This window comes from Lepidochelys kempii, chromosome 3, assembly GCF_965140285.1.
Source record: "Lepidochelys kempii isolate rLepKem1 chromosome 3, rLepKem1.hap1, whole genome shotgun sequence".
Classification (NCBI taxonomy): Eukaryota; Metazoa; Chordata; order Testudines; family Cheloniidae; genus Lepidochelys; species Lepidochelys kempii.
Window position 1 is genome coordinate 195,881,243 of NC_136382.1, and position 22,346 is coordinate 195,903,588.

At 43.0% G+C, this 22,346-nt stretch overlaps 1 protein-coding gene across 5 annotated transcripts in view; it reads left to right on the top strand.

Moving 5' to 3' along the window:
• Nucleotides 1-22,346, top strand: part of SERTAD2 (SERTA domain containing 2) — a 183,860-nt gene that overhangs the window by 69,475 nt on the left and 92,039 nt on the right. For 3 of the 5 annotated variants that reach the window (XM_073339480.2, XM_073339483.2, XM_073339488.2), the window contains exon 1: nucleotides 21,399-21,484. The exons of 1 other annotated variant lie outside the window; for it this stretch is intronic. The gene's annotated coding sequence lies outside the window, so the exon portion shown is untranslated. Of the gene's footprint in view, nucleotides 1-15,788; nucleotides 15,868-21,398; nucleotides 21,485-22,346 lie in introns of those variants that run through there. One more of the 5 variants, XM_073339485.2, reaches the window with a different exon arrangement.

A 22,346-nucleotide genomic window follows, 5' to 3' on the forward strand; every position in this document is an offset into this window, starting at 1 on the left:
CATTACCCTTGGTAAATTGTTCCAATGGTTAATTATCTTCACGGTTAAATATTTGCCTTATTTCCATTGTGAATTTGTCTAGCTTCAATTTCCAGCCATTGGATCATGTTATTAAACCAGTAAGGTGAAAAACTGAGTTGATTCAAGGGCTTCTATATTTGTATGTGTCCTATGTATTTAACAAAAGGTTTTCAAGATATTTGCCATAGGAATAATTTCTAATGGTAGGAAATATGTACATGGGCAGGTGACCCTGATTTATAATAAAGGTGGTAGGGACAACTCTGTCTGGTTCCTCAACCCAAAATTAAAGAAGTTTGCATTTCCAGCTTTTTTGGTATATTAGCCATGAGTCTACCTGAGACAACTTATTCATCATGCCACTTTTACCCCCTGGAGAGATAACGTGGTCTAGAGGATAGGGCACCACACTGGGTTTTAGGAAGTGTGAGTTCTATTCTTTGCTCAGCCATTGACCTGCAGTATGACCTTAGGTAAATCATTTCTCCTCTCTGTACCTCTTCTCCCCTCTCACTCTTTGTCCTATCTATTAAGATTGTAAACTTTTCAGGGCATGGGCTGTCTCTTGCTATATGTGTATACAATGCCTTGCACAACTATGCCCCAATCTTGGTGGGATCTCTAAGCACTACTGTAATACAAATAAATAATAATGTTTGCTTCTGCCCCACCTGAGAAAGCATGAGCATGTGTGATGTGCAGGTAGTATATTAAACAGTAAGGGGTTGATGTCAAACTTACATCTCTGTGCTTATTAGACACATAATATCAGAAAAAACATTAGAGAGACAATGTGTGTGAGGTCATATCTTTTATTGAACCAACTTTTGTTGGTGAGAGAGACAAGCCTTCAAGCTAACACAGAGTACCTTTCCCAAACCTGAAGAAGAGCTCTGTTAAGCTCAAAAGTTTGTTTCTTTCACCAATAAAAGATGGTCCAATGAAAGCTATGACCTCACCCACCTTGTCTCTCTAATATCCTGGAACCAACATGGCTACAACAACATTGCAAACAAAAAGACATAGCTATTTCAAGTGTCCGGTTCCATCCTGGAGTTGTCTCTCTATCTTTGCCCTTTTCCCTACAAGCACCACTCTTTTCAACTCCCTGGTCATCTTTTTTAAACTTCTAAATGCAGGATCACCTTTTAATAGGAAACTTTCATTTAAATTTAGTATAGACAAGCAGCTGTAGTCCTAAAGAGGCTATTTGGCACCTGGCTGTTGCTTCTCTCTCCCCTCCTCATCCTTCCAGCTGGTAAGTTTTCCTGTTATGTTTTCCCTTTTCTCTTATCATTGAGCTGTGCTATGGGCTGGATTCTGGCGAGTCTGTACGGGCGGCATGGAATGGGGAACAAGTAAGGAATTTCTCCCTGCTGTTACGCAGCTCTCTAAAGGCCTCCCAGAATCATAGTCTCTGAGTTTAAGGGAGTACAGGAGATGCTTCTGAGTTGCTCCCCAAAGAGTAAGTTGGCTGAAAGTTGGGGGGAAAGGAAAAATCTGGCTGGCTGCCCACACTGTGGGGGACAATGCTGCAACACTTAAAGGGAAGTGTAGCAGACACTGCTTCCCCAGCACAAATGGTGAGCTGAGGAGGCATTCTCAGAGCAGACCAGTGCTCATCCAGGGGTGCTGGGACTCCTCACCACGCCCAATACAGCCTAAACACAGAGACTGAGTCACATGCTTGTATGAGAGTCCTAGAGGGAGCCCTACTCCTGCATTGAGAACCATGGGGGCACTCCTGTGGTTCTCAGTGCAGGACTGGAAACTAAACTGAGTAGATTTGGGGCTGGACTAGTAAAATTTCATGACATCTTCATAAGACTGTTTTAAAATCAGATTTGGAGCCCAAGATCTCTGGAGGAAAAAATCATTTTCATTTCTCAGGTCTTGTGTTTGGGAGAGATTTGTTTATAAAAGCAAATTTTCCATTCATCAACATGGATCCTGATTTGACTTTTCCCTAGCATAATTAAGATAGAAAGTTGTTTCACCCAGACGAATGTATTCCTAACACCATTCCTTTCATTTATATCCCACTTCTTGTTATTCCAATGTGTAGGTAATCGGTAGCAGCATCTGTAGTTGGATGTCTGATGGCTTTTCTGTTATAAAATCCTGAACTCAGCAAATCTTTCATAGTAGTAACTTATTCCATGAATTTAGCCTGTTTATTTGTCTAGGAGCAGGTTATAATTTGCTTGAATTTTTGCTATTTGGTTTTGGGTTTTTTTGTTTTTTTGTTTTTGGTCAAGTATTGTCTGTAACTAATTTTTGGCCTGTAGATCATTCAAAAGCTGTTGTGAGCATACAGGGTCTAAGATATGAGTTGTGTTGGTTAGTTGTTGTTGTTCCAAACAGCACAATCTCTGCCCCAAATAGCCTGTAGTCTGGAAACCAGAGGAAAGAGAATATAAGTAAAGTGGTAATTGCCCACACCTTGGGAACACAATGTTGTGGTTTCTTTTGTTATATTCAGGTTATCGCCAAGGGTCTATAACCCTGCTGTAACCAGACTGTGTTGATAGGTGTCCTGGTGCAAGGAGGCCTTCAAGAGGAATTTGAATGCAGAGGATCATAATCTTATGTTCCAGGGCCCGCATTCTGTTTTGCGATCTCTGCAGGACTGCTGTAAGTTCTATGCAGAAGTTCCTGAGTTGGGCTGGATCCTGCACTGGAGGAAGCTCTAGGCAGAGATCAATGCAAAAGGTGTAGTAGAAATGCTGTGGGAGAAGTGAACAAACAAAGTGTTCGCAAAAAGAAAAGGAGTACTTGTGGCACCTTAGAGACTAACCAATTTATTAGAGCATAAGCTTTCGTGAGCTACAGCTCACTTCCTCAGATGCATATCGTGGAAACTGCAGCAGGCTTTATATATACACAGAGAATATGAAACAATACCTATTCCCACCCCACTGTCCTGCTGGTAATAGCTTATCTAAAGTGATTTCCAGCACAAATCCAGGTTTTCTCACCCTCCACCCCCCCACACAAATTCACTCTCCTGCTGGTGATAGCCCATCCAAAGTGACAACTCTTTACACAATGTGCATGACAATCAAGCTGGGCTATTTCCTGCACAAATCCAGGTTCTCACATCCCCCCCACCCCCATACACACACAAACTCACTCTCCTGCTGGTAATAGCTCATCCAAACTGACCACTCTTCAAGTTAAAATCCAAGTTAAACCAGAACATCTGGGGGGGGGGGTAGGAAAAAACAAGAGGAAACAGGCTACCTTGCATAATGACTTAGCCACTCCAAGTCTCTATTTAAGCCTAAATTAATAGTATCCAATTTGCAAATGAATTCCAATTCAGCAGTTTCTCGCTGGAGTCTGGATTTGAAGTTATTTTGTTTTAAGATAGCGACCTTCATGTCTGTGATCGCGTGACCAGAGAGATTGAAGTGTTCTCCGACTGGTTTATGAATATTATAATTCTTGACATCTGATTTGTGTCCATTTATTCTTTTACGTAGAGACTGTCCAGTTTGACCAATGTACATGGCAGAGGGGCATTGCTGGCACATGATGGCATATATCACATTGGTGGATGTGCAGGTGAACGAGCCTCTGATAGTGTGGCTGATGTTATTAGGCCCTGTGATGGTGTCCCCTGAATAGATATGTGGGCACAGTTGGCAACGGGCTTTGTTGCAAGGATAAGTTCCTGGGTTAGTGGTTCTGTTGTGTGGTATGTGGTTGTTGGTGAGTATTTGCTTCAGGTTGCGGGGCTGTCTGTAGGCAAGGACTGGCCTGTCTCCCAAGATTTGTGAGAGTGTTGGGTCATCCTTTAGGATAGGTTGTAGATCCTTAATAATGCGTTGGAGGGGTTTTAGTTGGGGGCTGAAGGTGACGGCTAGTGGCGTTCTGTTATTTTCTTTGTTAGGCCTGTCCTGTAGTAGGTAACTTCTGGGAACTCTTCTGGCTCTATCAATCTGTTTCTTTACTTCTGCAGGTGGGTATTGTAGTTGTAAGAAAGCTTGACAGAGATCTTGTAGGTGTTTGTCTCTGTCTGAGGGGTTGGAGCAAATGCGGTTGTATCGCAGAGCTTGGCTGTAGACGATGGATCGTGTGGTGTGGTCAGGGTGAAAGCTGGAGGCATGCAGGTAGGAATAGCGGTCAGTAGGTTTCCGGTATAGGGTGGTGTTTATGTGACCATTGTTTATTAGCACTGTAGTGTCCAGGAAGTGGATCTCTTGTGTGGACTGGACCAGGCTGAGGTTGGTGGTGGGATGGAAATTGTTGAAATCATAGTGGAATTCCTCAAGGGCTTCTTTTCCATGGGTCCAGATGATGAAGATGTCATCAATATAGCGCAAGTAGAGTAGGGGCTTTAGGGGACGAGAGCTGAGGAAGCGTTGTTCTAAATCAGCCATAAAAATGTTGGCATACTGTGGGGCCATGCGGGTACCCATAGCAGTGCCGCTGATCTGAAGGTATACATTGTCCCCAAATGTGAAGTAGTTATGGGTAAGGACAAAGTCACAAAGTTCAGCCACCAGGTTAGCCGTGACATTATCGGGGATAGTGTTCTTGACGGCTTGTAGTCCATCTTTGTGTGGAATGTTGGTGTAGAGGGCTTCTACATCCATAGTGGCCAGGATGGTGTTATCAGGAAGATCACCGATGGATTGTAGTTTCCTCAGGAAGTCAGTGGTGTCTCGAAGGTAGCTGGGAGTGCTGGTAGCGTAGGGCCTGAGGAGGGAGTCTACATAGCCAGACAATCCTGCTGTCAGGGTGCCAATGCCTGAGATGATGGGGCGCCCAGGATTTCCAGGTTTATGGATCTTGGGTAGTAGATAGAATATCCCAGGTCGGGGTTCCAGGGGTGTGTCTGTGCGGATTTGATCTTGTGCTTTTTCAGGAAGTTTCTTGAGCAAATGCTGTAGTTGCTTTTGGTAACTCTCAGTGGGATCAGAGGGTAATGGCTTGTAGAAACTCGTGTTGGAGAGCTGCCGAGCAGCCTCTTGTTCATATTCCGACCTATTCATGACGACAACAGCACCTCCTTTGTCAGCCTTTTTGATTATGATGTCAGAGTTGTTTCTGAGGCTGTGGATGGCATTGCGTTCCGCATGGCTGAGGTTATGGGGCAAGTGATGCTGCTTTTCCACAATTTCAGCCCGTGCACGTCGGCGGAAGCACTCTATGTAGAAGTCCAGTCTGCTGTTTCGACCTTCAGGAGGAGTCCACCTAGAATCCCTCTTTCTGTAGTGTTGGTAGGGAGACCTCTGTGGATTAGTATGCTGTTCAGAGGTATTTTGGAAATATTCCTTGAGTCGGAGACGTCGAAAATAGGATTCTAGGTCACCACAGAACTGTATCATGTTCGTGGGGGTGGAGGGGCAGAAGGAGAGGCCCCGAGATAGAACAGCTGCTTCTGCTGGGCTGAGAGTATAGTTGGATAGGTTAACAATATTGCTAGGTGGGTTGAGGGAACCATTGCTGTGGCCCCTTGTAGCATGTAGTAGTTTAGAAAGTTTAGTGTCCTTTTTCTTTTGTAGAGAAGCAAAGTGTGCGTTGTAAATGGCTTGTCTAGTTTTAGTAAAATCCAGCCACGAGGAAGTTTGTGTGGAAGGTTGGTTTTTTATGAGAGTATCCATTTTTGAGAGCTCATTCTTAATCTTGAAGCTGGCACCATTGGCAGAGCAGATGAGGGAGGTGGGGTGTGACACACAAACAGACAAGTGTGGATAAGTAGAGAGGTGTGGAGTTTGAACACAAAGATCAGATAATATTGCTTTTGTTCCTTGTTTGGATGAATATAACCTCCAATCAAAGTTTCCAGTATAAATACTTGTGTTTCTGAGATGAAAAATTTGCTTTCTCTGAATACTCTTTAAAATTGGTTTAAAATTGTTTCCATAAACATTCCTGTTGCTACTCTCATTTACTATAATATTTTCTAAAAGTGAGTGAAAACACAACTGAAGTGGATTCAGTGTATTTGATCTGAGCAAATATGTGCAGAAAATGTTTAGCGGTATTCCCTCAGTGCTCAGCTTATAGCTAAGCCATTGTGATTTGCAGAAACCTATAATGCAGTACAAAGGCCAGCCTGAGAGCTTTGGGTGTACCAGTTACAACTGTTGCAGTTATACCGTCAAAAGAAATAATTTTGTTAGTAAGTTATTTCTTTTAACAAAACAAAAACTTGGGGATTTTCCCTGGGGGAAAGAGTGTTTGTAGGTGGAAGTGTTTATGTAACTAATGGATGTGCATAGAAATCAGGAGGTTACTGACTGCCTCCACATAGTTAGAAATGTAATTACTTAAGGCCAGATTTTTAAGTGCTTAATACCCATAATTGAGGCCAGATTTTCAAAGAACTCAGCACCCAGCAGGATCCTGATCTCCCACATCTCTAACTGAAATCCATGTTGCTCAGGGCCTGATTCTACTATCTTGCATCTTGTGTAGTCACTTAACACCTGTGAGAAGTGGGTGTAAAATGCTACCACTGGCGTGAGTGAAGAATTCAGACGTGGTAGTATTTTATATGCACTTTGCACAGGTGTGAATGCACTGAAATACAAGGATATGGAAAATTGGGCCCTTGCTGCGAGATTCTGATCTCTTAGTCTTTTAACATTAGTATAACTTTAGAGACTTCAGTGGAGTTACTCCTGAGTTACAGCAGTGCGAGAGAGAGCAGAGTCAAACTCTTTGGGTCTGCCCCATTATGGAGTAGTATATATTTGTGACAATAGTCTGACTGCGCTAGATTTCAGAGTATAATAAAGCTGTGCATTAGAGTAGTGATTGTGATGAGTTACCTCCCACTCCAGGGTGCCACCTGATATACTGGGGTACCACTGAGCCCACCTGTTCCACCAGTGTGGGCTCCCTTACTCTGCCCTGCTGAGGCAGGCCCTTAAGCCTCCTCCAGCACACACATGGGTAAGGACACACCCAGCTGCAGAAAGACAGACACTGATATCAGCTCTGCATGGGAAGGCTCAGCTGAGGATTTGCCCAGCACTCAAGTGCACACCCCCTCTGGAGTGTAAACCCAAAATTGTATTGTCTTGCACTGCACAGAGAACTGTACAGCATAAATTAATGAAATTCACCCCCTCCCTCGATGTGGAGGAAGATATGCAAAGCTTCCCCCCCCCCCGGTTAGGAATTCCACAAACTGGTTTTAGAATAAACAAAAACAAGTTTATTAACTACAAAGGGTAGATTGTAAGTGATTATAAGGGATAGCAAAGAGATCAAAGCAGATTACCTAACAGATAAAACAGAAACCGTAATGTAAGCTTTAGACACAAAAGAAACTGGTTGCAAGTATCAGAGTAACAGCCGTGTTAGTCTGTATTCGCAAAAAGAAAAGGAGTACTTGTGGCACCTTAGAGACTAACCAATTTATTTGAGCATGAGCTTTCGTGAGCTACAGCTCACTTCATCGGATGCGCTGTAGCTCACGAAAGCTCACGCTCAAATAAATTGGTTAGTCTCTAAGGTGCCACAAGTACTCCTTTTCTGGTTGCAAGTAGTAATTTCTCATCCTAAATGTTGTTTTAGGCATTTCTTTCATAGGCCAGACACCTTTTCCAGCCTGAGCTCATCTCTTCTCCACACCTGGCTTTTTGTCTTTATTTCTTAGATGTTTCCAGTAGTCATCCTGAGTGGGTTTTCAGTGAAGAATGAACCCTGATTAACTCACTTCCCTGCCTTAAATAGGATTTACATATGGCAGGAATTCTCTGTTTCCCAGTTTGATTCCCACTCCCTATTAGTGGAAATATACTAGTAGTCCAAGATGGAGTCCAGTACCAGGTGACATGATGACATGACCCTGCAGTGTCACAGCAACCATGAGTCAAAGGTTGTTTGCAGCATCCCAGGAAGTTTCTAAGGAAGGTGGGAGATTAGCATCTTCAAATTCCTATTGTTCTCCCTAATGGCCCATCCAGGTTGATTGCATTCTGACAGGTGGGCGTTCCTCAGGTGTAAACCCACTTGTAATTGTTATATAATCAATACTCCTAACTTCTGATACAGAAATGCTACATGCCTACAAACAGGATAATCATATTCAGTAAATCATAACCTTTCCAATGAGACCTCACATGACCCATCTTGTGTAGATCACATCTTAGTTATGCCATAGTCATATAATAACAATATCTCTAGGGAGAATATGGGGTATAGTGTCACAGTGATGTCTTTACAAAGTACCCGAACTGAAAGCGGCATTTTTCTTTGCCCACTGCCTCTATCCCATTTGTCACTGCTACAAAAGCAATAAAAGGAGAAACACTGGAGCAAAAAAGATGGGGGTGAGCTGGGGCCAAAACTGAGACATGCAACCCTCTTCCAAAGTTCTACACCACATCTAAATTATGGACCGTGAGTTATTGGACCTGTAAGCTAGAAATAACAACTACCTCTGCACAGTTAGGCCTTGTCTACACAGGGAAGTTTCACCAATTTAACTTAAATTGTTTTTTAAACTGATTTAGTTAAACTAGTGCAAACCTCTGTGTGGACACTTATTTTGGCTTTGAGAGGCTTATTTCTGTTTAGCTTAAGCCAGTTCCCTATAAATTTAAGCTAATCCTTTAAAAAAAAAAAGGCCATTATTAAATCAAAATAAGAGTGTCTGCAAAAGGCTTTGAATTGGTTAGGTACACTGGGATCAGGTTTTCAAGTTTTTCTCTGCAATGAGGGTAAGAGACTTTTTTTTTTTTTTTAAATGAAAGCTGAGATTCTTTTGTAATCACTTTACTGAAGGAGCTGAGCCTTAAGAAAAAATACCAAGTATGGTGAGACTTGCAATAAAATTGCCAGAGTTGGCAACGGTGAGATGTGTATATATGTGCTTTAGTAGGGCCTGCACTGATACCCAGTTGTAGATTACTGCCGTACAGAATGCGGCAGCATGATGAGGCCCACATTAGTGAACTGCATTAGCCACTTGTTATCCAACAATTGTGCCTCAAGGGCTCGCCAACCGTGTATGGCGCCAGTTTGAGGGAAGATCCTTCAACTGGATGTGTCTACACGGTAGCTGGGAGGGGTGATTCTGTGTGGGTAGACAGACTTGTGCTAGCTCAGCTTGAGTTAGTATGCTAGTGAGGATGTTGCAGCACCGGCGGTGGTTTGGGCTAGGTGCCCAAGCCTGGACCCAGCGGTTTGGTGGGCTTGGACTGTGGTGACTAGCTCAAACTGCTGCCCGTGCAGCAATGTCCATGCTGGGTTTGTTTGTTTTTTTAATGCGTTAGCTCAGCCAGAGCTCAGGTGAGTCTATCTGTGCTGGGACTCTCATCTCCCAGCCGTAGTGTGGATATACCCACTATGTCCCATTGTGGTAGCTGGGTGTGATCAGTGGCCTCATACGGCTGACTTTTGTTCTCCCCCACCCCCCAAGTGCACACACACACACTTTTGTTCTTTGGTTAAGCACTTGAATAAATTGCCTAGGGAGGTTGTGGAATCTCCATCATTGGAGATTTTTAAGAGGAGGTTGGACCGACACCTCTCAGGGATGGTCTAGATAATATGTAGTCCTACCTTGAGTGCAGGGGACTGGACTAGATGACCTCTTGAGGTCCCTTCCAGTTCTATGATTCTATAAGAGGTGTGAAGGTGGGTGAGTGGAATCTCCCAGCTGTTGAGTGAAGGGACTTGTTGGGTGAGGGGTTGATTTATTTTATCACCAACTTGATTTGCTAGACATTTTGCCTATGGTTTTAAGACATGTTTTTCAGCAGCACCCAGAAGTCTTTGAGCATGGAGAGTCATAAAAATATTGACAAAGTTCCCAGTGCCTGACAGTTGGTGTTCAAAATATTCATAATGCCAAGCAAAAGTCCTTGAAAATCTAAATGGTGGCATTTTCTTATGATTCAGAAACTGCCACGTGTCCCAATTTTTAGTTTAAAAATGAACTTCCTATCCAGTGTAAATTGGCTTGTGTTTGAGTGAAAATGGGCCCATTCCAAGTAAAATGTGTCTTCAGACATCCACATTTTAATGTGAAAACAGTCCTTAAAAGAAAAGCAAAATTTGAGATACATTAAATAAGATGAAACTAGATAATAATGGGATGGTTTTGATCCAGTGTTTCGATTTAGTCCCTTCTGGACCACAATCCAGTATGAACTGAAGTAGTATTTTCCACAGTACCATTTACAGCGTAGTTGTTACATATTTCAGATATAGAACAAAAGGAATGGAAATATATTACAAAAAACCCCAGCTTGTTTCAATGGGACTTTACAACATTTCACTCAAAATACTAGTCAACCATTGTAGGGAGCCTTCAAACATTCTCCGCATGTATCCCCAAACTTGGAACATATAGTATGGGTATTGATAAAGAATACAGCTTTAACTATTTTGGTTTTACCTTAAATGGAGTTAAAGGTGAACTGTGACTTTCAGAAAAGTTGATGGACGTGCAGGGTTAAGAAAGCAAACATGAGGTTACCACTTTAGAGCTTTTGGGAAAACTCTGCTTTATGTTCTAACGTTTGGACTGTAAATTTACAATGTACAGCGTCCAAAATGCCACATAATGTCACTTCAAATACTGGTATCAGTTGCCTTCCTATACTGACAACCAATCTTGCAGCACTTTGCTACATAAAACTCCCATTGATATCAATAGCAGTCTACATACAAAAGGACTGCAAAACTGGGCTGTAGAAGAAATCAAAATTATGAGTTCAAAATGCTAGTGTCCTCTTATGAAGAGCAGGCAAACATACTTTAATACCTTCGGTACATAGGGAGAAAAATATCATTGTGTAACTGGATGCTACCTCTTCTTGGGCAGGGTCTTGCGGTTCTGTTTCTAGGTATAGTTCACTAGTCTATGCAGTATCTGTCTACCCACACCAGAGGTGTCTAACATGTCCCATAGGCCAAATCTGGTCCGCTCTACATGACAACATGCAGACTGTGCAGAATCTAAGACTATTTTTTTTTTTTAAAAAAAAGGTTGAAACCCTGACTCCATTAAAGTCAATGGGAGTCTGGAATTCACTCTAAAGGTATGTCTACACTGCAGCTGGGAGCATGCATCCCAGGCCAGGTAGACAGACATGTTGGCTCTGCTCACTAAGGCTTTGTCTACACTACACAGCTTTTAGCAACACAGCCGTGTCGCTAAATGTCGGGCAGTGTAAATGCTGTTTGTCAGCACTTTTGCAGACAAAAATACTTCCACCTCCTACGAGTGGGGTTCACGTTTTCGATAGGAGAGTGCTCCTGCCAACAACGCAGGCATTCACACAGACACTCGTGTGGCAAAACTTTTGTCTTTTTGGGGGGTGGAGGGGAAGGTTTTGTCGTTCAATTGGCAGTGTAGACAAAACCTAAAAGTAGCAGTGTTGTGAACAGTGTGGGATGGGCTAGCCACCCAAGCACAGACCCAGGGGATCAGACAGGCTTGTACTTGGGTGGCTAACTCATGCTGTGACACCCACACTGCTAGTTTTAGTATTCTAGCTCAAGCAGAGCTAGCATGTGTCTGTCTACCCAGGTTGGGAGAAAGTTTTTAGCTTTCATGCCTGTGAACTGAGTGTAGCTAAAGCAGTACTGTTTTCCTGGGTCTGCAGACAAATGTGAACTCCCTTGTACCCCCCATTAATCTCATCGCAGCGGCACAATATAAAGTGAGTTTAACTCATGAATGTCAACATAACTTTTGTATTGCTGATCGTTTTAGAGAATAGAATGTGGAAATGGGAGGAGGGAAGCTCACACACTGGTGGAAATTAGGAGTTGCCATAAAGCAGGAAATGCAGAGGGATGAAAGAGGGAGACACAAATAGGTATAACGTATGTTAACATAGTGTTCTTTATCCCCTTCTAGTTGCTAGCCCATGTACAGAAGTTTGAATCTGCTACTGCCTTTGAGCTACCTACATCTTATCCTTTAGTTCAAGCAGTAGAGGCAGATGAGGGTTTTTTTTTGATTCAGAGATCTCAGGTTCAATCCTCCCCAGGTGTAGTGTTACAAGTTAATGTGAGTGTGACAATCAGGTATTGGCCAAATACTAAATAATGGTAATACTAGAAGTTGTTATATATTCTACCACTGACGTCTGCAAACCATTCACTGATACTAGTGGGCATTCTACTATGGATTGAGTGGAGTATGAAGTCTTAAATGTATGCACCCACAGCACACTGAGCACAACTAAAACTGGAATTCCACCTTCCAACCAATGAATGTGACTCCCCCCTGGTCTACACACACTATACATAAAGGTACTGGGAGAGGTTAAACTCTGACATGATTACTGACAATGGCCAAGGAACCAAGAAAAGCCATTGCTTCTAGAATTCCACACCCAACAGTAAAAAGAATGAGGAGGACTTGTGGCACCTTCGAGACTAACCAATTTATTTGAGGCACCTTAGAAACTAGCAAGTGCCAGACGTAATCCTTGTCCTTTTTGCTGATACAAACTATCAGTGGTAGGCTACCACTCTACAACCAACAGTGGATTCTGTGGTAAACACTACAACCACCAATCAGGTTTAAAGCACGGTAACAGAGGTTTGGGGGAGCGGCTCAGAAAATGTGCAGTGATGAAGGAGTCAGAAGTCTCCATAGTTAAGTTTTAAAATAAAATTACGATACTACTAAAATGACAGCCTCGTTCCTAAAAGTTGCTTGTGCAATCAGGGTAGCCCTAGGCACATGTGTAAGCATAGCGAGGGTTGCTCCGACTTGCCAGGAGCCCTTCAACAAAAGTATATGCCTTTCTGCAAAGCTAAAAAAAGTATGTCTATTTTGGACCAAATGGCTTTATTCAGCTTGCTCTCTCATACTAGAAATTCAGGTCTTGCCTAACCCGTATTTCCTTGAAGACATAATGGATGACTGGAGAACTAGAAAGATGACATCACCACAAACACCAAGAGAGACCAAAGCATTTTGGAGAAAAGATCTTTGTGATTCAACATTCCTACTCTTTCAGTGGAGAGATATGAAAGCTTCTACTCTAGTTCATTGATCCATCGCAAAAGCAAAGAAGAGGAGTCTAGTCATTCCTGATATTTCTAAGGTAAAAACAAGCAGAATAAATAATTTAATGTTTTTTCCAGGCCTTTTATCATGATGCAAAAAGGGCACAATGCAATTCTCTCTCTCAAGTCATCTTTCGAACAGGTATGTTTTTTGCAGTTTTGCAGAAGGCTGAGATGGTTCCTCTTTTGGTACCCTTGCTTAAAAAACAAAACAAACATCCCCCCATACCTTTGGTTGACAATTATTTTATGCTCTTGCTGTAAAAAATTAACCCTTAAAACATTGCAGAATTTTAGGGTTGCTGTATGTGTGTATGAATGCTTAGCCTTAAATATCTGGTTTTGTTGGTTGTAATGAGGCTTGCTTAGCAAGATCCGAATTAATTGGCAAATAGTACTAAGTGTCAATTTCTTACTTTCCCTAAACACCAGAAACAAAAAATGTCCATTATTAATAATGGAAATTTAGTCTGGAAAGATAATGCATGTTGCACTTATCCACAAGTGATCTTCTCTTTAGTTGTTAGTTTTGCCTGGCAATCCACAAGCCAAGAAACTAAATACTTGTAATGCAATTATGATTTTTATCACCGACTCTGTTTTGTATCTCCACCACCCCAATGGTCAATTTTCTGTAACTAAGGAACATGTGAGTGTTTTTAAATGTCCTAGTTTTTAAAAAGTCAACTCAAACTTGAGAAAACATCCTGGGCACCGAGCGGGGATACCTATAACATCACCCTGAACAAAGGGAAATGCACTCCTTGCAAACCTGGCTGGGGTGGGCCTGCCCGAGCACAGGGAACCTGACTCCCGGCAGGGGCCGTGGCGGTAACAAGCCTTCCCCACCCTCCGCTTGGAAATCCCATCGCAACTTGCAGCAGGCCCACAGCTGGCTGCTCAGCCGCAGCGAGCGAGCCCCGCCCCGAAAGCACAGGGGCCCGTGCGGGAGCAGCGAGCCCGGCCCCCGCCAGCGTCCGCCCCCCTCTGCCCGAGCCCACAGGCACCGCCCTCCTGGGCGCCAGCCGCGCCCCGCCCAGAGCGGGGGGCTGCTTCCACCCCGGCCCTGCCGGGCAGCCCCCGCGCCGGCTAATGGGCTGGCTGGCTGTCAGAGGCAGCCCCGGAGAGCGTCCCCCGGGCCCGCTCCCTCCTCCGCCGGGCCTAACGTGTAATGAAGAAACAGGTGCCGGGGCTGGGGACTGCCAAGCCCAGCGGAAAGCCCTGCCCATGCTCAGGTCTCCCGCCTGCACCAAGGGGCGGCCCCGCCTCCGCTTTCCCCAGCTTCTGCTCCCCTCGGTGCAAGAGCCTGCCCCCTCCAGGTCCTGCCCCGCCCTCGGGGACAGCTCCCCCCCGCAGGCTCCCCCAGGAACAGCTCCCCCAAACAGGGCTCCCCTAGGGACAGCTTCCCCCCACCCCCGCTGCAGGCTCCCCAAGGGACAGCTTCCTCCCCCTCCCCGCCCGCTGCAGGCTCCCCCAGGGGCAGCTCCCCCTCCCCCAAAACAGGGCTCCCCTAGGGACAGCTTCCTCCCCCTCCCCGCCCGCTGCAGGCTCCCCCAGGGACAGCTTCCCCCCCCCCGCAGGCTCCCCCAGGGACAGCTCCCCATCCCCCAAAACAGGGCTCCCCCAGTGACAGCTTCCCCCCCTCGCCACTGCAGGCTCCCCCAGGGACAGCTCCCCCTCCCCCAAAACAGGGCTCCCCCAGGGACAGCTTCCCCCCCCCCCCCGCCACTGCAGGCTCCCCCAGGGACAGCTTCCTCCCCTCCTCCAAAACAGGGCTCCCCTAGGGACAGCTTCCTCCCCCTCCCCCAAAACAGGGCTCCTCTAGGGACAGCTTCCCCCCCCTGCAGGCTCTCCCAGGGCAAGGCTCCCCACCACCACCCAGCGCGTGCTGCAGGCTCCCCCAGGGACAGCTCCCCCTCCCCCAAAACAGGACTTCCCCTCCCCTAGGCTCCCACAGGGCTCTCCCCCCCAACGCGTGCTGCAGGCTCCAGGCAGGGCTCCCCTCCCCCTGCGCCTGCAGCAGGCTTCGCCGCCCCCAGTGCAGCCCACGCCCCCACCTATCTGTCCCGCTCCCTCCCTGTCAGGCTCCCAGCCTCCCCCCTCTTTGCGTGACCAATTTAGACGGGGGAGGAAAAGGGGGACGATGCCGCCTCCTCTGCCTCCCTCTTACCTCTGATTGGCCGGCTGTGCCATGCCCATCAAACTGATGTCCACAGCGGATTGGCCAGGCTGCCAGACCAGGAGAGGCTCCGTCCCCCAAGGGCTCCCCTCCTCCCGCTCTCCCTTCGCAGCAGTGTCCTCAGAAGACTCATTGGGCGAAGGGCCCCCCACCAGCCTTGGGTGAGAGCTGCAAGGGCACTGGCTGGCAGCCCTGCTACTCAGCCTGGCTGGCCTGGCCATAGGCTCCCTGGAGCAGTGTGGGCGGGGCTCTTCCCCCTCCTGTGACTAACTAAAGTCTGTGAGTCACTGCACAACCCATCAATCCCATTAAATGCCGTGTGCGGGCAGGCGGTGCTGCTCCCGGCGCTGCCCCAGCCCCCGTGCATGGGCTGCCGCCGCTTCCCCCTCTGATACATGGCTGACTGGCTGGACTTGCTACAGTGTCACATCCTCCCCGCCAGCTGCAGCACCAACTTCCCCCCCAGCTAGTCTCCTCCTGCCCGGGGCTGCTGCAAAGTGATGGGATAGAGCAAAGCCACTCCAGCACCTGGGCTCCTATTTATTACAGTCTGTCTCCCTGTCCTGTTCCTCGGTGGTTGTTCTTCCTCTCTTCCCTTTCCCCTTTATTTTATTCCTCTCTTTCCCCCTTGTCTTGGAGCCTAGATTTGTTGAGTTCTTCTGGAAAGGGTGAGTACAAGACATGGCCTTTCTGACTTAACATTTTTGTGTGGTACACTCTTTTAATGAGAAAAAGTCATATGGGGTTTGGGTTGTGTCTTGGCATGTGCTGTTTGCTTATTCAATAAATATGTAGAATTAAAAAGAAAATGGGGGTGGGCGAGAGGGTATGTGATCATTATCCTTTACTACTGCTACTTGCTGGATGGGTCACTTATCTGTTGCAAACTGTTTAAAAGTTGAATTGATTTCTTTAAAGTTAACTCTGACATGGATCAAAGATCATACTTTTCCCCCTCTCATCTTATTTTACTCCTTCTCCCTTACTCCCCTCTTGTCTGTCTAGATTTTGATTTTTTGTATTTTTATAAAGTACCTGTGATCAGTGCAAATCCACATCAAATGGTGATAGATACATTCATTGTTTTGAAATAAAAATATTTCTTTTTGAGACAAGAAAAAATTCTATGGAATATATCTACTAACTTCTGAAAGTAATTCATATTGAAATGTATTTTGAGGGAGCAGTAGACAACTTACTGTCCAAATCATACTGCAGCTCAACTCTTTGAAATTTTGTGCTGTGTGTATGTCCTTTTTATTAAAACGAAACCATTAAGTAGTTGTAAAGTGTTTGAACCCACAACAAACAAGGAAATTCATTTGTTCTACCACTGCATCCTTGGCACACTCTGATCTGTCTAGATATTTCAACACATATGGAATGTATGAGTCTTATAACTGAATCACAGGAAAATGAGTGTATCCAATTGGATTTTAAGTCTTCAGTTTGAATGTCCTTGTGGTGGACTAAACTCAGATTCAAAATATTAGTGTAAAATAGTTTGACCTGGAATTTGTTTGTGTTGATTGTTTAATATATAATTAAAAAATGAGACTGGAGCATGAATTTGTCTTTTGTGTAACCATAATATCCAAAGGTGCTAAAATGAAAAACTAAGTCTCAACCCCAACAAGTACTTACAGTGTATCTCCAGAAGATACTTTCCAAGCCTCAGTACTTTACCTATGTATACTGTGTATAAAAGTATACAGTACTTTTATCTATATATAAAATATTTTAAATAGCAGACTAATAACTTACAACATTCAAATCAGGTAAATAAATTATTTTTGAATTGCGGTGTTTGGATGTTTACGCTCCTTTTATTACAACACTACAATTTTGTCTTTAACTCGTGGCTAAAAACAGTCACTAGAAATTTCTGCTAAACTTTGTTAAAATAAATAAATTGGTGCCAGACTAAGATCTTGTATACCAAGTTTCAACAGTCCTTTAAAATATATATATTTGTAAATGAGAAGAAATCAAGATAGCTATGATTTCTTTAGCCAGTGACTACTGAAATGAAACCCAGAGATTTCAGTGATTGTCCAGAGCAATCAAATTGGAGAGGTGAGAAATTCATATATTGTCACCATGTCATTGGAAAAGGAAAAACCTTGGGATGATGGCTGAGATACTAAATTCAGAACGTGACCACTATTCATAAGTGGTAACTACTTTTTGTTAATTGATATGCACAATAAAAAAAAAATTATGAGCCAAAATCATTGCTTTTATAACATTGTCAGACCCTGTGTACTTACAGCAAGTATGAATGTGACCAATGTGTGTGAAGCTTTTTAAAATACCTGTTACAGTTGCTCTCATGGGGTCCTTTTAGGTATGGTCTGTTGAGTCAATATTACATAGGTAAGGCCCTACCAAATTCAGGGCCCATTTTGATCAATTTCATGGTCATAGGATTTTAAAAATTGTAAATTTCATGGTTTCAGCTATTTAAAAGTGAAATTTCAAGGTGTTGTAATTGTAGGGGTCCTGATCCAAGAAGGCGTTGTGGGGTGGTCACAAGGTTATTGTAGCGGGGGGGTCGTGGTACAGCTACCCTTACTTCTGCGCTGCTGCTGGCGGCGGTGCTGCCTTCAGAGCTGGGTGCCCGGCCAGCAGCCGCCGCTCTCCGGTCGCCCAGCCCTGACGGCAGCGCAGAAATAAGGGTGGCAATACTGCAACCTCCCTAAAATAACCTTGTGACCCCCCCCATTCCCTTTTGGGCCTGGACCCCCAATCTGAGAAATGCTGGTCTCCCCCATGAAATCTGTGTAATATAGGGTAAAAGTACCCAACAGACCAGATTTCATGGCAGGAGCCCAGATTTCACGGTCCATGATGCATTTTTCATGGCTGTGAATTTGGTGGGGCCCTATACATAGGCCTGTTTCACCTCTCTGAAACCAGTTTTATACAAAAAGAAAAGGAGTACTTGTGGCACCTTAGAGACTAACCAATTTATTTGAGCATGAGCTTTCGTGAGCTACAGCTCACTTCATTTATTTGAGCATGAGCTTTCGTGAGCTACAGCTCACTTCATCGGATGAAGTGAGCTGTAGCTCACGAAAGCTCATGCTCAAATAAATTGGTTAGTCTCTAAGGTGCCACAAGTACTCCTTTTCTTTTTGCGAATACAGACTAACACGGCTGTTACTCTGAAACCAGTTTTATACCAGTGTACCTCCAATAATTTTAATGGAGTTACTCTTCATTTACATCTGTATGGGAAGAGATTAGAATCCAATATTTTCAAAAAGCCTCCAAATACTTACTTGACAAACTGTGATTCCAGCTCTCATCAGAGGCAGTTCTGCTCCTGTTACTCACACTAAGTGGTATTTTACTACGTGAGTAGTCCCTTTAATCCTGGTGTGACTACTCACATGCTAAAGTACCAATCAGTGTGAGTAAGGGTGACAGGATCAGGCCCTTAATATTTAATTTTATTCTTTGAAATAAGAATATATTATATTTCTTGGGGTCATGGCAAAATTTTCTGAGAACAAAGCGCGAAGTTATTCTATTAAATGATTACACCAGAAATAACTGTTTGAGATTATCCCTATGCTACAAATGAAATAAGCAAGCAAGTAAGTATTCTGGGTATTTCTCTTGATGCTGTGGAAGGTAGAATAAGATTGTTGTGAAATTCAGTGTTTTGTAATGAAATTCTGTGCTGGAGGGAAGTTTGAATACTGAAGGTCTTGCGGGAGGCAAGTTGGGAATGCAGTGTTAGAGATGCTTTTTTACAATATGACATGAAGAATTTTGTTGATTTCAATGGGAGCAGAAGCAGTTCAATAGTCTTTCTGAGAGCAGTTGATGTTGTAGGAAGCGTTCACAACGCTACTCGTCTGACTTACTTCTGTCTTAGCAGAAAGATCAGTGCTAAACAGACTGTTAAGAAGAAAACCTGTCTAGCGAAGTGGTGTTATGTCCTGCCTTGATGCATTACATGTACTTTTTAATAAATCTCCTGAAACTTGTATTGGACACGATCAGGATGACAGACAATTATTTCATGTTTGTTTCATGTTTTCACTTCCTTTTATGACTGTATTCATTGCTACGCTTTTGTGTCACTGATTGCGATGTTGTTGTAATTAACGTTAATTATGCAAACTAGATTGTTTTTAGAGGCTCTCCCACTCTGTATTGATACTGTCATCTTGTCTGTTTGTTAAACAAGAATGCATACATTTCAGGATGCTGGAGGAACTACAGCTATTAGTTACAAAATAGTATCTGCCTGGGAAACAAAAGCAAATACCACTTTCAGCTCAAACATTACATGAAATTTTTATTTGGCAGCACTGCTTAGTCACACAATTTGATCTGAAATAATGAGGCATCGTGAACCAAGGATACAAAATAGGAAGTAAGTGTAGGGACTTTGTGAAGAGAGCATGTAGACTTTAGAGTTTCACCATGTTCTTTCAAGATCGACAGGATTATTGAGTAAAAATCTGCAGTCCTTATTTGAATAAAAATTCCATTTAAGTATGTGAGAATTTTTTGCCTGCTTAAGGAAAACCGAATTTGGCAGCTAGTAATGTGCTAGCTTTGGCAAAACAAACTGATGGAACAGGCAACTTTATGCTTAATTCTTCTTCTTCTTCTTCTTTTTTTTTTTTTTAATTTTTGCTTTGTTGTCTCTAAAAACCTCCACATCAGCTTGAAGGGTGATATTCGTTTTGCACCCTAACTTTTCTAAACAAAAGTGCTCGTAGAAGAAATGATTAGTCTAATAATCTTTTATATAGAGGAAGTACAGTAATGATATTTGAATTAATTCCTTCAGATTAACTATAGTGAAATTAATAGAAATCTTGAAATCTGACTTTGAATTGCCCCTATGAAATACTTGAGAGCTGAAAGTGATTCATGTTAGAGTCTCAATAGAAATCATAATTGCAGGAATATTTGTGTTCTATTTTTATATTCATAATATATTACAGGAGAAATACCATGGTGGAGGGAGAATTTAAATTGGAATTATTTTACACTGTCAACATTCGAAGGTGTTGGTGTGTAAACATACTGTAAGACATTGGAAAACGATTCCCAGTTTTCCTTTGACTTTCCATACCAAATAAGCAATAATTTGTTTGCAGTTTGTATTAGATATTTGTCTTTTGTGCAAGACCATCAGTGTAGTAGTCCTCTGGAAAGCTAAAACCAGTACCCTGGGCTCCAACAAGTGGAAGTTATATAATTAAATGGAAAGATTCCATAGTATTAGAAAATTACCATTTAGCAATCTAGTGAGTCTGTTAAGCCATGGAGATGATTTTATGAAAATCAATAAAATGCCCATTTTTCTTCTAATTGTAGATCCACGTTAAAAGAAAAAAGATGCTATTTCTTGGTAGCATTTCACATTGGCTTGCGATATAGTTAAATTAGAAAGGCATTCTCTTCAGTTTAGACCATACATGTAAAGATAATAAATGTTTTTTGCTTTTGTTTTTTTAATTCTTTATTTATTAGATTGCCTTCCAGAAATCACACTAAAATGCTGGCCTGTAAGTGAATTCAGTGTGTCTGTCAGCAGAATCAAGAATGAGGGTCACTTATTTTTCAGATGACATGCTGGCATGACACTGGTTCCTATTGCCTAAATGCTGTATATTCCTTCACTTCCAGCTCATGGTTCCATTGCTTTGAAGTATGTATGAAGGTTCCAATATACCAGGATGTGATGTACCCAAAGTAAATTTGAAAGAGAAATTGTGACCTTAACTATTTTAGAGGGTGGGGTGGAGAGAGTTGGTATTGCTCTCTGTAGAGTCTGTAATGTTGGTTAGCCTCTCCTTGCCTCAAAGGTCCACCTGTTCTGGTATTAGCAAAACAAGTAACTAGACCATCAATCAAATTAAGTACTTGGGGAGAAAGAAGTGACAAATTGACAGCCTTCCTCTGTAGCATGTATGGAACATTAAATATTGGTGATCTGTAACAGTAAAAGGGAGCTGTTAACCCTTAATGTTGGGACTTTGTGTTTTGCAACTGAAATGAAAATTACTTTATTAAAATAAGATAACTTGTTTAAAATATCCTGAGTGTTATGACCCTTAACCAGATACTCCAAAACATTTATTCAAGCAAGATAAGGTACTCTACATCTTTTCTTGTGAGGAAACTTGCCTGCCTTAGTGATCTGTATTGTAATTCTTAACTGCTCTAGAATCCACGTATAACAAACTCCAAGTCAGCAGCTTTATGAAGAACCTACTTCATGACACGTGTGAGGAGTGCAAGTACTGAGTTTTGGTATGTTGGGGCTTACAAAGCTTGTTCTTGTATGAACAGAAACTGTTCAAAATGCCAGATTCATGATGCATGCAACAGTAAAGGTCACCAACTTGGAAAATTAATAATATGGTTCATGTTGACATTTCAGAGGCAATGCAGATTGGAGTGAGCCACACCCCAGTCTGTTCTAGTGGTTCCTGTGGACCTGCATTTTTCACTGCACTGAAACACACAAAATCAGTGGTGTTCCCCTTTTCTCCACCCCAGCCAAAATCCTTTCTATGATGAAACTGAAAAAATGTTTGTAATCTTTAACAAGCAAACAATAAAATGCTGATCAATTATTAAACAGAGCCAGTGAGGGTCAGAGTGGGGCTTTTAGCGTTTATCTGCATTTTACAAGCTGTATTTTGTCTTCTGGTCAGGTTTTGTTCCCAAAGGACCACGGGAGTCAGAGTTAGCACATTTTACAAATAGGTTCCTGATTCTCCAAAATACTGCTTGTAGTTAAGGAAACTTATTATGACCCTGTGGCCTTCACTATTTTTCTTTGGCACAGCTGTGGGAATCAGTTCAAGGAAAGTTGTAAGAACACACAAGTGAAAAACAGGGATAAAGAAATCCTAACTTGGGCTGGAACAAACTTCTTTAGATTCAATAATATAAAGCCAGAATCTCAAGAAATAATGATGATGTTACTTTTCATAAAGTCACATAAAATGTGGAGCTTCTAAGTGGAGAGGAAATCGTAATTACACCATTGTTTCTGTCTTGTAAACCATTCGGCCATTAACAGTGAGGTTAAAGAGCATTAATTCTGACATCAAATTTCTTGTGAACTTGGAATTTTTCTTGTCAGAATTAAAATGTTAATTTATTG